Source organism: Arachis hypogaea, chromosome 19 (assembly GCF_003086295.3).
Source record: "Arachis hypogaea cultivar Tifrunner chromosome 19, arahy.Tifrunner.gnm2.J5K5, whole genome shotgun sequence".
Lineage (NCBI taxonomy): Eukaryota > Viridiplantae > Streptophyta > Magnoliopsida > Fabales > Fabaceae > Arachis > Arachis hypogaea.
In genome coordinates, this window is record NC_092054.1 from 67,669,102 (window position 1) to 67,685,008 (window position 15,907).

Below are 15,907 nucleotides of genomic sequence, written 5' to 3' on the forward strand. Positions count from 1 at the left end.
TGGATCATCACTGCTCTTCTAATAGTGACTTCAGAACGGTTGCTAGTGGGCAGCAGAGAATGCCCAATGAAGTCTAGCCATCCTCTGGCGACTGGTTTGAGATCTTGTCTTTTAAGTTGATTTGGGACACCCTTCGTGCTGGTGGTCCACCTGGCTTCAGGGATACATATATCCTCTAGAATCTTATCCAGGCCCTTGTCTGTTCTCATCATTCTCCTATTGAAGGAGTCTGGATCATCTTTCAGCTGAGGTAGCTTTAAGATCTCCCTGATCTTGTCAGGGTGGGTATGAACAATCTTTCCTCTGACCAATGTCCGATAGTCATAGAGAGCAGATCCAGATAGTCTTTGCTTGTCTGTTTGCCACATATTAGCATAGAACTCCTGGACCATATTCCTTCCCACTTTCGTTTCAGGATTAGCTAGGATCTTCTAGTTCCTGATTCGAATTTGCTCCTGGATCTCCGGATATTCGTCTTCTTTCAGATCGAATCTAACTTCCGGGATCACTGATCTTAGACCCATTATTTTGTAATAATGGTCTGAATGTTCTTTAGTTAAGAACTTCCCTTGATTCCAAAGTTGTTTTGGAACACTCTCTTTCTTGCCTCTTGGAGTGGGTTGTTTTCCTTTAGGAGCCATGATCTTAGTGGGTATGGTTTAGTGATCACGGATAAACACACCAAACTTAGAGGTTTGCTTTTCCTCAAGCAAAAGAAAAGAAAGGAGATGGATAGAAGGAGAGCTAGTGTAGGATGGTGGATGAGAGGAAGGAGGCCGAATGGGTTTTTAAAAGGGAGGGGGGTTTTCGAAAATAGGGAGAAAGATAAGATAGAAGATATGATTTTAAAAAAAAAATAAGTATGATAAGAAAAGATATAATTTAAAATTGAAAAGATATGAAAGATATTTGAAAAAGATAAAATTGGATTTTTGAAAAAGATAATATGGAGATTTGAAAAAGATATTGATTAGTTGAAAAGATTTTTAAATGAAAAGAGATAGATTTGTTTTGAAAATTTTGAAAAAAAGTTGAATTGGATTGAAAAAAAAGGATTTGTGCTTATGGATTAAGATACATTTAATATTTTTAAAGAAGGGATTTTAGAAATTAGGGATTTTAGAAATCAGGGTTTGTAACATGTTTATGCAAGAAATCATGAATTGAAATATGAAAATTAAGATTAAAATGAAAAATATGAAGAAAAAACGAATTTACCTCCTCCCCACCATCCTGGCGTTTGAACGCCCAAACGCTGCATGTTTTGGGCGTTCAACGCCCAACTGCTGCTTCTCCTGGGCGTTCAACGCCCAGCTGTTGCTTCTTTCTGGCGTTAGACGCCAGGAACTCCTTTGTCACTGGGCATTTTTCTGAACGCCCAGGACGCCGTAAATCTGGCGTTAAACGCCCAGAAGGAGCTTCTTTCTGGCGTTCAACGCCCAGAAGATGCTTCTTTCTGGCGTTTAACGCCCAGATGGCTATCCTTACTGGCGTTCAACGCCTAGTGGATGCTTCTTTTGGGCGTTGAACGCCCAAAACAGACTTTTACTGGCGTCTTCTTGCCAGTGAGCTCTTTTTCTCTGTTTTGTGTGCAGAATCCTTCTGTAACCCTGTAAACTTATACAGTTGACTCTTTACCTTAGTATCAATGAACTTTATATAAACAAATAAAATCAAGAATAGGGCAAAATGCTTAGAGGAAGTGATGCCCCATGGCTGGGTTGCCTCCCAGCAAGTGCTTCTTTATTGTCTTTAGCTGGACCTTGCTGAGCTTTTAATTTAGCTTCAGTCTTGAGCACTCTTGCTCAATATTGCCTTCAAGATAGTGCTTGATTCTCTGCCCATTAACAATGAACTTCTTATCAGAATCAATATCTTGAAGTTCCATATAACCATATGGTGATACACTTGTAATCACATATGGTCCCCTCCACTGGGATTTCAGTTTCCCGGGGAATAACCTGAGTCTAGAGTTAAACAACAGAACCTTTTGTCCTGGTTCAAAGATTCTAGATGACAGCTTTCTGTCATGCCATTTTTTTATTTCTCTTTATAAAGCTTGGCATTTTCGAAAGCAATGAATCTGAATTCCTCTAGCTCATTTAGCTGAAGCAATCTTTTTTCTCCAGCTAATTTGGCATCAAAGTTCAGGAATCTGGTTGCCCAGTAGGCTTTATGTTCCAGTTCCACGGGCAGGTGACATGTCTTACCATATACAAGTTGGTATGGAGAGGTCCCTATAGGAGTCTTGAATGCTGTTCTGTATGCCCACAGAGCATCATCCAAGCTTCTTGCCCAATCCTTTCTACGGGTATTTACAGTCCGTTCTAGGATTCTTTTTAGCTCTCTGTTAGAGACTTCAGCTTGCCCATTAGTTTGTGGATGATATGGAGTTGCCACCTTGTGGCGAATCCCATACCGGACCATGGCAGAGTAAAGCTGTTTGTTGCAGAAGTGAGTGCCTCCATCACTGATTAGTACTCTAGGGACCCCAAACCTACTCAAGATATATTTCTGGAGGAACTTCAGCATTGTTTTAGTATCATTGGTGGGTGTGGCAACGGCCTCTACCCATTTTGATACGTAGTCAACTGCCACCAGAATATAAGTGTTTGAGTATGATGGTGGGAAAGGTCCCATGAAGTCAATTCCCCATACGTCAAACAACTCAATCTCCAAGATTCCTTGTTGAGGCATGGCGTAACCATGAGGTAGATTACCAGCTCTTTGGCAACTGTCACAGTTACGTACAAACTCTCGGGAATCTCTATAGAGTGTGGGCCAATAGAAGCCACATTGGAGGACCTTGGTGGCTGTTCGCTCACCTCCGAAATGGCCTCCATATTGTGATCCATGGCAATGCCATAGGATCCTCTGTGCTTCTTCTCTAGGCACACACCTACGAATTATTCCGTCTGCACATCTCTTGAAGAGATAGGGTTCATCCCACAAGTAGTACTTTGCATCAGTGATTAATTTTTTCTTTTGTTGCCTGTTGTACTCTTTGGGTATGAACCTTGCAGCTTTATAGTTTGCAATGTCTGCAAACCATGGTGTTTCCTGAATGGCAAATAATTGCTCATCCAGAAAAGTCTCAGAGATCTCAAGAAAGGGTTGGGATGTCCCTTCTACTGGCTCTATCCGGGACAGATGATCAGCCACTTGGTTCTCTGTCCCTTTTCTGTCTCTTATTTCTATATCAAACTCTTGCAGAATCAACACCCATCTGATGAGCCTGGGTTTTGAATCCTGCTTTGTGAGTAGATATTTAAGAGCAGCATGGTCAGTATACACATTCACTTTTGATCCTACTAAGTATGATCTGAACTTGTCAATGGCATAAACCACTGCAAGCAATTCTTTTTCTGTGGTTGTGTAATTTTTCTGGGCGTCATTTAAAACGCGGCTAGCATAATAAATGACATGCAGAAGCTTGTCATGCCTCTGTCCCAATACTGCACCAATGGTGTGATCATTAGAATCACACATTAGCTCAAATGGTAATGTCCAGTCTGGTGCAGAAATAACTGGTGCTGTGACCAGCTTGGCTTTCAGCATTTCAAACGCCTGCAGACACTCTGTGTCAAACACAAATGGCGTGTCAGCAGCTAGCAGATTGCTCAGGGGTTTTGCGATTTTTGAAAAATCCTTTATAAACCTCCTATAGAATCCTGCATGCCCCAGAAAGCTTCTGATTGCCTTAACATTGGCAGGTGGTGGTAATTTTTCAATTACCTCTATTTTTGCTTGATCCACCTCTATTCCCTTGTTTGAAATTTTATGCCCAAGGACAATCCCTTCAGTCACCATAAAGTGACATTTTTCCCAGTTTAAAACCAGGTTGGTCTCTTGGCATCTTTTCAGAACTAGTTTTAGGTGATCAAGACAGGAGCTGAATAAGTCTCCATATACTGAGAAGTCATCCATGAAGACTTCCAGAAATTTTTCCACCATATCAGAGAAAATAGAGAGCATGCATCTCTGGAAGGTTGCAGGCGCATTACACAGCCCAAATGGTATCCTTCTATAAGCAAACACTCCAGATGGACATGTGAATGCCTGTTTTCTCTTGATCCTGGGGATCTACTGCAATCTGGTTATAGCCTGAGTAGCCATCCAAAAAGCAGTAATAATCATGACCTGCCAGTCTTTCTAGCATCTGGTCCATGAATGGTAAAAGAAAATGATCCTTTCTGGTGGCTGTATTGAGCCTTCTGTAGTCAATACACATGCGCCACCCTGTAACTGTTCTTGTAGGAACCAGTTCATTTTTTTCATTATGAACCACTGTCATGCCTCCCTTTTTGGGGACAACTTGAACAGGGCTCACCCAGGGGCTATCAGAAATAGGATAAATAATCCCAGCCTCCAGTAATTTGGTGACCTCTTTCTGCACCACTTCCTTCATGGCTGGATTTAGCCGCCTCTGTGGTTGAACCACTGGTTTAGCATTATCCTCCAATAAGATTTTGTGCATGCATCTAGCTGGGCTTATGCCCTTAAGGTCACCGATGGACCACCCAAGAGCTATCTTGTGTGTCCTTAGCACTTGAATCAGTGCTTCCTCTTCCTGTGGATTTAAAGCAGAGCTTATGATCACTGGAAAAGTGTCACCTTCTCCCAGAAATGCATATTTCAGGGATGGTGGTAATGGTTTGAGATCGGGTTTAGGAGGTTTTTCCTCTTCCAGAGGAAATTTCAGAGGCTCTTTCATTTCCTCTGAATCCTCCAAATCAGGCTGAACATCTTTAAAGATGTCTTCCAACTCTGATTCGAGACTCTCAGCCATGTTGATCTCTTCTACCAAAGAGTCAATAAGATCAACTTTCATGCAGCCTTTTGATGTGTCTGGATGCTGCATGGCTTTGACAGCATTCAACTTAAACTCATCCTCATTGACTCTCAGGGTTATTTCCCCCTGTTGGACATCAATGAGAGTTTGTCCAGTTGCTAGGAAGGGTCTTCCTAGAATGAGAGTAGCACTCTTGTGCTCCTCCATTTCCAACACTACAAAGTCAGTGGGAAAGGTGAATGGCCCAACTCTGACAATCATGTCTTCAATCACGCCTGATGGGTATTTAATGGAGCCATCAGCAAGTTGGAGACATATCCGGGTTGGTTTAACTTCTTCAGTTAAACCAAGCTTTCTGATAGTGGATGCAGGTATTAGGTTGATGCTTGCCCCAAGATCACAAAAAGCTGTCTTGGTGCAATTACCTTCTAATGTGCATGGTATCAGAAAACTCCCAGGGTCTTTAAGCTTTTCAGAATGACTGCACTGCATTCTTCAGTGAGGAGAACTCTTTCAGTTTCTCTCCAATCCTTCTTATGACTCAAGATCTCTTTCATGAACTTGGCATAAGAAGGTATTTGCTCAAGTGCCTCTGCAAATGGAATCTTTATTTCAAGAGTCCTGAGATAATCTGCAAAGCGAGCAAATTGCTTATCCTACTCCTCTTGGCGGAGTTTTTGAGGATAAGGTATCTTGGCTTTATATTCCTCAACCTTAGTTGCTGTAGGTTTATTTCCTACAGAAGTGGTTGAAGAAGCCTTTTTAGATGGGTTGTCATCAGCACTTGTGTGTGTCTGATCGCTCACTGGCAATTGAGTGCCAGAGTTAGAAGCTGGAGTGACGTTAGACGCCAGCTCCTCATCTGTTCCTGGCGTCTGAACGCCAGAACTGTGCTTCTTTTGGGCGTTCAACGCCAGATCCTTGCTTGTTTCTGGCGTTGAACGCCAGTCCTGAGCATGGTCTGGGCGTTCAGCGCCAGTCTTCCACCCAATTTCTGGCATTTTAGTGCCAAAATTATTTTTCCCTGGGCTCTTACTGTCCTTAGGTGGATTTTGGATGGTTTGCTCATTTCTTGGCTTCTTGCTGCCTTGAGGTGGGGTATTTAATGTCTTCCCACTTCTTAATTGAACTGCTTGGCATTCTTCTATTATGTGTTTTGACAGCTGCTGCTTTGTTTGCTTCAATTATTCTTCCATATTTATATTAGCCATCCTTGTCTCTTGTAGTCTATCCTTGAATTCGGCTAACTGCTTTGTTAGAAAGTCCAATTGCTGATTGAATTCAGCAACTTGTTTTACAGGACTGAGTTCAGCAGTTACTGTTTTAACCTCTTCTTTCATGGAAGAGTCACTGCTTAGGTACAGATGCTGATTTCTGGCAACTATATCAATGAGCTCTTGAGCTTCTTCAATTGTATTTCTCATGTAGATAGATCCACCAGCTGAGTAATCTAGAGACATCTGAGCTCTTTCTGCAAGCCCATAGTAGAAGATGTCTAACTGAACCCACTCTGAAAACATTTCAGAGGGGCATTTTTGTAGCATCTCTCTATATCTCTCCCAGGTATCATAAAGAGATTCATTATCTCCTTGTTTAAAGCCTTGGATGTCTAGCCTTAGCTGTGTCATTCGTTTTGGAGGAAAGTATTGATTCAGGAATTTTTCTGTCAGCTGTTTCCATGTCCTTATGCTGGCCTTAGGTTGGTTATTTAACCACCTCTTAGCTTGGTCTTTTACAGCAAATGAAAATAGTAATAATCTGTAGACATCCTGATCTACTTCCTTATCATGTACTGTGTCAGTAATCTGTAAAAACTGTGCCAGAAACTCTGTAGGTTCTTCCTGTGGAAGACCGGAATACTGGCAACTTTGCTGCACCATGATAATGAGCTGAGGATTCAACTCAAAGCTACTGACTCCAATGGAGAGTATGCAGATACTGCTCCCATATGAAGCAGTAGAGGGGTTAGCATATGACCCCAGAGTCCTCCTGGACTGTTCATTTCCGCTTAGGTCCATGATGGAGAAAGGGAGATGATGTAAAATAGAAGAAAAATATTTTTATTTATTTAATTATTTATTTATTTCGAAAACAAAAAAAATTAAAATAAATAAAAATGGGTGAAGATTTTCGAAAAAAATGAGGAGAGAGAGAGTGGTTAGGAAATTTTGAAAAGGATATGATGATTTTTGAAAAAGGTTTTAAATTTTGAAATAAAAATCTGAATTTTAAAGGTAAATTTCGAAAATTTGCTTTAAAATAGAGAGAGAAGATATTTTTGAATTTAAAGAGGAGAGAGAAAAACAATAAGATAGCACAAGATTTAAAATTTTTTTAGATCTAATGCTCCTTGTTTTCGAAAATTTTGGAGGGAAAACACCAAGGAACACCAAACTTAAAAATTTTAAGATCAAGACACAGGGAAAACTCAAGAACACTTTGAAGACTCACAAGAGCACAAGAACATGAAGAAAGAACACCAAACTTAAAATTTTTAGAAAACCAAACTAAAATTTTCAAAAAACAAAGAAAAATCAACAAGAAAACACCAAACTTAAAGTTTGGCACAAGATTTACTCAAAGAAAAATTATTTTTGAAAAAGATTTTAAAAATAGGATAGCCAATTACTAAGAACATAAGCACCACGCTCTAGCTAATTGAGCTATAAATTTAAAGTGTTTTAACAAGGTATAAATAATAAAAGACTCTAAACCAAAAAGAAAAATTTTTCCTAATCTAAGCAACAAAATAAACGTCAGTTGTCCAAACTCAAACAATCCCCGGCAACGGCGCCAAAAATCTGGTGCACGAAATTGGAAATCACAGTTCCTCACAAATTCGCACAACTAACCAGCAAGTGCACTGGGTCGTCCAAGTAATACCTTATGTGAGTAAGGGTCGATCCCACGGAGATTGTTAGCTTGAAGCAATCTATGGTTATCTTGTAACTCTTAGTCAGGAAAACAATAAAATAATTCACTTATCAAATTTGATTGCAAGGAATAAAAGGGCAGAACACAAATTATACTTGTATGCAATGATGGAGAATATGTTGGAGTTTTGGAGATGCTTTGTCTTCTGAAATTCTGCTTTCCTTTATTTCTAATTCACGCACGCATGTCCTCCTATGGCAAGCTATGTGTTGGTGGATCACCGTTGTCAATGGCTACCATCCATCCTTCCAGTGAAAAGGGTCCAGGTGCGCTGTCACCGCACGGCTAATCATCTGCAGGTTCCCAATCGTACCGGAATAGGATTTACTATCCTTTTGTGTCTGTCACTACGCCCAACACTCGCAAGTTTGAAGCTCGTCATAGTCATTCAATCCCTGAATCCTACTCGGAATACCATAGACAAGGTTTAGATTTTCCGGATTCTCTTGAATGCTGCCATCAATCTAGCTTATACCACGAAGATTTCGATTAAGAGATCTAAGAGATATTCATTCATTCTACAGTGGAACGTAAGTGGTTGTCAGGCACGCGTTCGTGGAGGAATGATGATGATTGTCACGTTCATCACATTCATATTGAAGTGCGAATGGATATCTTAGATAGGAACACGCATGTTTGAATGGAAAACAGAAATACTTGCATTAGTTCATCGAGACACAACAGAGCTCCTCACCCCCAACAGTGGAGTTTAGAGACTCATGCCGTCAAAAGGTACAAAGTTTAGATCTAAAATGTCATGAGATACAAAATAAATCTCTAAAAGTTGTTTAAATACTAAACTAGTAACCTAGGTTTACAGAAAATGAGTAAACTATGATAGATGGTGCAGAAATCCACTTCTGGGGCCCACTTGGTGTGTGTTGGGGCTGAGACTTAAGCTTCTCACGTGCATGGGCTGTTTTGGGCATTCAACGCCAGGTTGTAACCTGTTTCCGGCGTTGAACTCCAACTTGTAACTTGTTTATGGCGCTGGACGCCAGACTGCAACATAGAACTGGCGTTGAACGCCAGTTTACGTCGGCTTTCCTTGAGCAAAGTATGGACTATTATATATTTCTGGAAAGCCCAAGATGTCTACTTTCCAACGCAATTGGAAGCGCGCCATTTGGACTCCTGTAGCTCCAGAAATTCCATTCCGAGTGCAGAGAGGTCAGAATCCAACTGCATCAGCAGTCCTTTTTTAGCCGAATCAGATTTTTGCTCAGCTCCCTCAATTTCAGCCAGAAAATACCTGAAATTACAGAAAAACACACAAACTCATAGTAAAGTCCAGAAATATGAATTTTGCCTAGAAACTAATGAAAATAAACTAAAAACTAACTAAAACATACTAAAAACTATATGAAATTAACCCCAAAAAGCGTATAACATATCCGCTCATCAGTTTCAAATTCTATCTTGAAATTAGTTTAATTATTTTGATTTGGTGACAATACCTTTTGTTTTTTGAATGAATGCTTGAACAGTGCATATTTTTGAATTTGTTGTTTATGAAAGTTAAAATTGTTGGCTCTTGAAAGAATGATAAAAAAGGAGAAATATTATTGATAATCTGAAAAATCATGAAATTGATTCTTGAAGCAAGAAAAAGCAGTGAAAAGCTTGCAGAAAAAAATATATAAATATGCGAAAAAAAAAAGAGAGAAAAAGAAAGAAAAAGAAAAAGCAAGCAGAAAAAGCCAATAGCCCTTTAAACCAAAAGGCAAGGGTAAAATAAAAAGGATCCAAGGCTTTGAGCATCAGTGGATAAGAGGGCCCACAGGAATAAAATCCTAGCCTAAGCGGCTAAACTAAGCTGTCCCTAACCATGTGCTTGTGGCGTGAAGGTGTCAAGTGAAAAGCTTGAGACTGAGCGGTTAAAGTCATGATCCAAAGCAAAAAGAGTGTGCTTAAGAACCCTGGACACCTCTAATTGGGGACTCTAGCAAAGCTGAGTCACAATCTGAGAAGGTTCACCCAGTTATGTGTTTGTGGCATTTATGTATCCGGTGGTAATACTGGAAAACAAAGTGCTTAGGGCCACGGCCAAGACTCATAAAGTAGCTGTGTTCAAGAATCAACATACTGAACTAGGAGAATCAATAATACTATCTAAATTCTGAGTTCCTATAGATGCCAATCATTCTGAACTTCAAAGGATAAAGTGAGATGCCAAAACTGTTCAAAGGCAAAAAGCTACTAGTCCAGCTCATCTAATTGGAGCTAAGTTTCATTGATATTTTGGAATTTATAGTATATTCTCTTCTTTTTATCCTATTTGATTTTCAGTTGCTTGGGGACAAGCAACAATTTAAGTTTGGTGTTGTGATGAGCAGATAATTTATACGCTTTTTGGCATTATTTTTAGGTAGTTTTTAGTAGGATCTAGCTACTTTCTAGTATATTTTTATTAGTTTTCAAGCAAAATTCATATTTCTGGACTTTACTATGAGTTTGTGTGTTTTTCTGTGATTTCAGGTATTTTTTGGCTGAAATTGAGGGACCTGAGCAAAAATCTGATTTAGAGGCTGAAAAAGGACTGCATATGCTATTGGATTCTGACCCCCCTGCACTCGAAATGGATTTTCTGGAGCTACAAAAACCCAATTCGTGCGCTCTCAATTGTGTTGGAGCGTAGACATCCTGGGCTTTCCAGCAATAGATAATAGTCCATACTTTGCCCCGAGTTTTGATAACGCAAACTGGCGTTTAAACGCCAACTTTCTACCCTATTCTGGCGTTAAACGCCAGAACTGGCATAAAAGTTGGAGTTAAACGCCCAAAATGGCACCATAGCTGGCGTTTAACTCCAAGAAAAGTCTCTACATGTGAAAGCTTCAATGCTCAGCCCAAGCACACACCAAGTGGGCCCAGAAGTGGATTTCTGCATTAATTACTTATTTCTGTAACCCTAGGCTACTAGTTTTTTATAAATAGGACCTTTCACTATTGTATTTTCATCTTTTGATCATCTTATGTTATTATTTTGATCAGTGTACACATTTGGGGGCTGGCCATTCGGCCATGCCTGGACCATTATCACTTATGTATTTTCAACGGTGGAGTTTTTACACCCCATAGATTAAGGTGTGGAGCTCTGCTGTTCCTCATGAATTAATGCAAAGTACTATTGTTTTTCTATTCAATTCAAGCTTATTCTTATTCTAAGATATTCATTCACACACAAGAATATGATGAATGTGATGATCAAGTGACACTCATCACCATTCTCACTTATGAACGCGTGCCTGACAAACACTGCCGTTCTACATGAAAACAAGCTTGAATGCATATCTCTTGGATTCCTGGTCCATGTGTTTGATTGTCTCTCCTGACAACAGAGCTTTCAATTCCTTGAGATCAGAGTCTTCGTGGTATAAGCTAGAATCAATTGGCAGCATTCTTGAGATCCGGAAAGTCTAAACCTTGTCTGTGGTATTCCGAGTAGGATCTGGGATGGGATGACTGTGACGAGCTTCAAACTCGCGAGTGTTGGGTGTAGCGACAGATGCAAAAGGATCAATGGATCCTATTCCAACATGAGTGAGAACCGATAGATGATTAGCCGTGTGGTGACATCGCATTTGGAGCATTTTCACTGAGAGGACAGACAGTAGCCATTGACAACGGTGATCCCCCAACATACAGCTTGCCATGGAAAGGAGTATGAATGATTGAATGAAGACAGTAGGAAAGCAGAGATTCAGAAGCAACAAGCATCTCCATACGCTTATCTGAAATCCCACCAATGAAATACATAAGTATTTCTATCTTATTTTATATTTTATTTATATTTTAATTCTCAAAACCTCATAACCATTTGAATATGCCTGACTGAGATTTACAAGATGACCATAGCTTGCTTCAAGCCGACAATCTCCGTGGGATTGACCCTTACTCACGTAAGGTTTATTACTTGGACGACCCAGTGCACTTGCTGGTTAGTTGTGCGGAGTTGTGAAAAAGAGTTGAGATTACGATTGTGCGTACCAAGTTTTTGGCGCCGTTTCAGAGATCACAATTTCATGCACCAGTGTTCATCTGGAAATTCAAAGTGTTCTTGCATGCATTATTTGTTTTGATCTTAAATTTTTATGTTTTATTTCATTTTGTTGTTTTTCTCTCTCCTCATTAAAAATTCAAAAGTAAAAAAAATATCTTTTCCTTATTTTTCTCATAATTTTGGAAATTTTGAGTTGACTTGGTCAAAAATTTTTAAAATTTAGTTGTTTCTTGTTAGTCAAGTCAAAATTTCAATTTAAAAACTTTATCTTGTCAAATCTTTTTCAAAATTAATTCTTTTTCATTTTTTTATGATTTTCGAATTTCATTCTTAAAATTTTTCAAAATCTTTTCCATTTTTCTTTTAATGTTTTCGAAAATTTTGAAACTAATTTTTCAAAATCCTTTTCTTAATTTCATTTCATATTTTCGAAAATCCTTGCTAACAATTAATGTGTTGATTCAAAAATTTCAAGTTTGTTACTTTCTTTTAAGAAAAGGTCAATCTTTAAATTCTAGAATCACATCTTTTAGTTTCTTGTTAGTCAAGTCATCAACTTTATTTTTAAAAATCAAATATTTTTAATTTCTTTTTCAATTCTTTTTCAAAATAAATTTCAATCATATCCTTTTAAAATTTTAATTTCAAAATCTTTTTCTAACTTCTTATCTTTTCAAAATTTATTTTCAAATCTTTTTCAACTAATTACTTGATTTGTTTGTTTTAATTTTAAAAAATTTACTATTTCTTATCTTTTTCAAAACCACCTAACTACTTTTTCACTTCTCATTTTTGAAAACAACTAACCACTTTTTCAAAATTCTTTTTAATTAACTAATTATTTTAAATTCTAATTTTATTTTATTTCTTTTAAAATTTTCGAAACTAACTTAATTAATTAAATAAAAATAAAAATATTCTTCTTTTTCCTCTTCTTAAAATTTGAATACTCTCTCTCTCATCTCTTTCTATTTATTTTATTTATTTACTAACATTTCTCTTTTACTCATCTAATAATTCGAACCCTCTCCCTCTCTCTTTGTTCGAATTCTTCTTATTCTCTCTCTCCCTCATTCTTCTATTCTTCTTTTCCTCTAACACATAAAGGAATATCTATACTGTGACATAGAGGATTCCTCTTCTCTCATTGTTCTCTTTTTTTTTCATAAAAGCAGGAACAGGGATAAAGACATTCTTGTTGAAACTGATCCTGAACCTGAAAGGACTCTGAAGAGGAAGCTAAGAGAAGCTAAAGCACAACACTCCGGAGAGGACCTTACAGTAATTTTTGAAAAAGAGGCAGACATGGCAGCCAAACCTGACAACAATGGTGGAGATGCAAAGAAGATACTTGGTGACTTTATTGCACCAACTTCTAACTTCTATGGAAGAAGCATCTCAATTCCTGCCATTGGAGAAAACAACTTTGAGCTTAAGCCTTAATCAGTTTCTCTAATGCAGCAGAATTGCAAGTTTCATGGACTTCTATTGAAAGATCCTCATCAGTTCTTAGTTGAATTCTTGCAGATCTGTGATACTGTTAAGACCAATGGGGTTGATCCCGAGGTCTACAGACTTATGCTTTTCCCCTTTGCTGTAAGTGACAGAGCTAGGATATGGTTGGACTCACAACCTAGAGAAAGCCTGAACTCTTGGAAAAAGTTGGTCAATGCTTTCTTTGTCAAATTCTTTCCACCTCAAAAGATTAGCAAGCTTAGAGTGAAAGTCCAAACCTTCAGACAGAAGGAAGGTGAATCCCTCTATGAAGCTATGGAAAGATACAAGAAATTGATCAGAAGGTGTCTTTCTGACATGCTTTCAGAATGGAGCATCTTATGTATATTCTGTGATGGTCTGTCTGAATTGTCCAAGATGTCATTGGACCATTCTACTGGTGGATCTCTTCATCTGAAGAAAACCCCGGCAGAAGCCCAAGAACTCATTGAGATGGTTGCAAATAACCAGTTCATGTACACTTCTAAAAGAAATCATGTGAATAATGGGATGACTCAGAAGAAAGGAGTTCTTGAGATTGATACTCTGAATGCCATATTGGCTAAGAACAAGATATTGACTCAGCAAGTCAATATGATTTTTCAGAATCTGACTGGATTGCAAGCTGCATCCGGCAGTGCTAAAGAAGCCTCCCATGAAGGAGAGACTTATGATTCTGAGAATCCTGGAATGGAAGAAGTGAATTATATGGGAGAATCCTATGGAAACACTTACAATCTTTCATGGAGGAATCATCCTAATTTCTCATGGAAGGATCAGCAGAAGCCTAATTAAGGCTTTAATAATAATGGTGGGAGAATTCGGTTTGGCAATAGTAAACCTTTTCCATCATTGTCTCAGCAACAGACAGAGAATTCTAGGCAGAGCCTCTCTGACTTAGCAATAATAGTCTCAGATCTAACTAAGACCACTCACAGTTTCATGACTGAAACAAGGTCCTCCATTAGAAATCTGGAGGCACAAGTGGGTCAGCTGAGTAAAAGAGTAACTGAAACTCCTCCTAGTACTCTCCCAAGCAATACAAAAGAGAATCCAAAGAGAGAGTGCAAGGCCATCAATATACCCAAAGTGGCCGAATGCACAAAGGGGGAAAGGCAGTGAATTCGAGTGAGGAAGACCTCAATGGATGTCCACTGACCACTACAGAGTTCCTTATTGAGGAACCAAAGAAATCTGAGGCTCATATAGAGACCATAGAGATTCCATGGAACTTAATGCTGTAGTTCATGAGCTCTAATGAAGATTCTTCCTCTGATGAGGATGAAGATCTTGTTGAAGAGCAAGTTGCTCGGTATCTTGGAGCAATCATGAAGCTCAATGCTAAGCTATTTGGTAATGAGACTTGGGAGGATGGACCTCCGTTGCTCATTAAGGAACTGAATACCTTGGTTCAGCAGAAATTACCTCAAAAGAAATCGGATCCCAGAAGGTTCTTAATTCCTTGCACCATAGGCACCAAGACCTTTGAGAAGGCTCTGTGTGACCTTGGTTCAAGTATTAACCTCATATCACTCTCCGTAATGGAGAAACTGTGGATCTTTGAGGTACAAGTTGCAAGAATTTCACTAGAGATGGCAGACAAATCAATGAAACAGGCTTATGGACTTGTAGAGGATGTCTTAGTGAAGGCTGAAGGCCTTTACATCCCTGCTAACTTCATAATCTTAGACACTGGGAAGGATGAGGATGAATACATCATCCTTGGAAGGCCCTTCCTAGCCACAACAAGAGCTGTGATTGATGTGGACAGAGGAGAGTTAGTCCTGCAACTGAATGAGGACTACCTTGTGTTTAAGGCTCAAAGATCTTCCTTTGTAACCATGGAGAGGAAGCATGAAAAGCTTCTCTCAATACAGAGTCAAGCAGAGCCCCCACATTCAAACTCTAAGTTTGGTGTTGGGAGGCCACCATCATGCTCTGAGTGTCTGTGAAGCTCTATAAGAGCTCACTGTCAAGCTATTGACATTAAAGAAGCGCTTATTGGAAGGCAACCCAATCTTATTTATCCATGTTAATTACTTTTTCATTTCATTTTCCATTGTTATTTTATGTTTTCTTTAGGTTGATGATCATGTGGAGTCATAAAAATAGCTGCAGAATTAAAGCGAAATAAAAACAGCATCAAAAATAGCACACCCTGGAGGACTGGCTTACTGGAGTTTAAACGCGAGTAATGATAGCAGAATGGGCGTTTAACGACCAGTCTGGCAGCATTCTGGGCGTTAAACGCCAGAATCGGCAGACAGATTGGCGTTTAACGCCAGAAAAGGGTGTCTGGCTGGCGTTAAATGCCAGAAAGGGGCATCAGCCTGGCGTTTAACGCCAGAAAAGGCAGCAAAGCTGGCGTTAAATGCCAGAAATGGCATACAGAGGGTTTTTAAATGCCAGAAAGGTGCAGGGACCAAAATTCCTTGACACCTCAGGATTTGTGAACCCCACAGGATCCCCACCTACCCCAACTCACTATCTCTCCTTTTCACACCTTTCCATAACACTCTTCCCCAAAATAACCTCCACCAATCACCTCCATTTCTCCTCCAAAACCATCATACAACCCACCTACCCCCACCCATTCAAATTCAAACCATCTCCTTCCCAAACCCAACCCCTATTACAAGAATTTCCTCTCCACTACACTCCTATATAAGCCCCTCATCACTCCT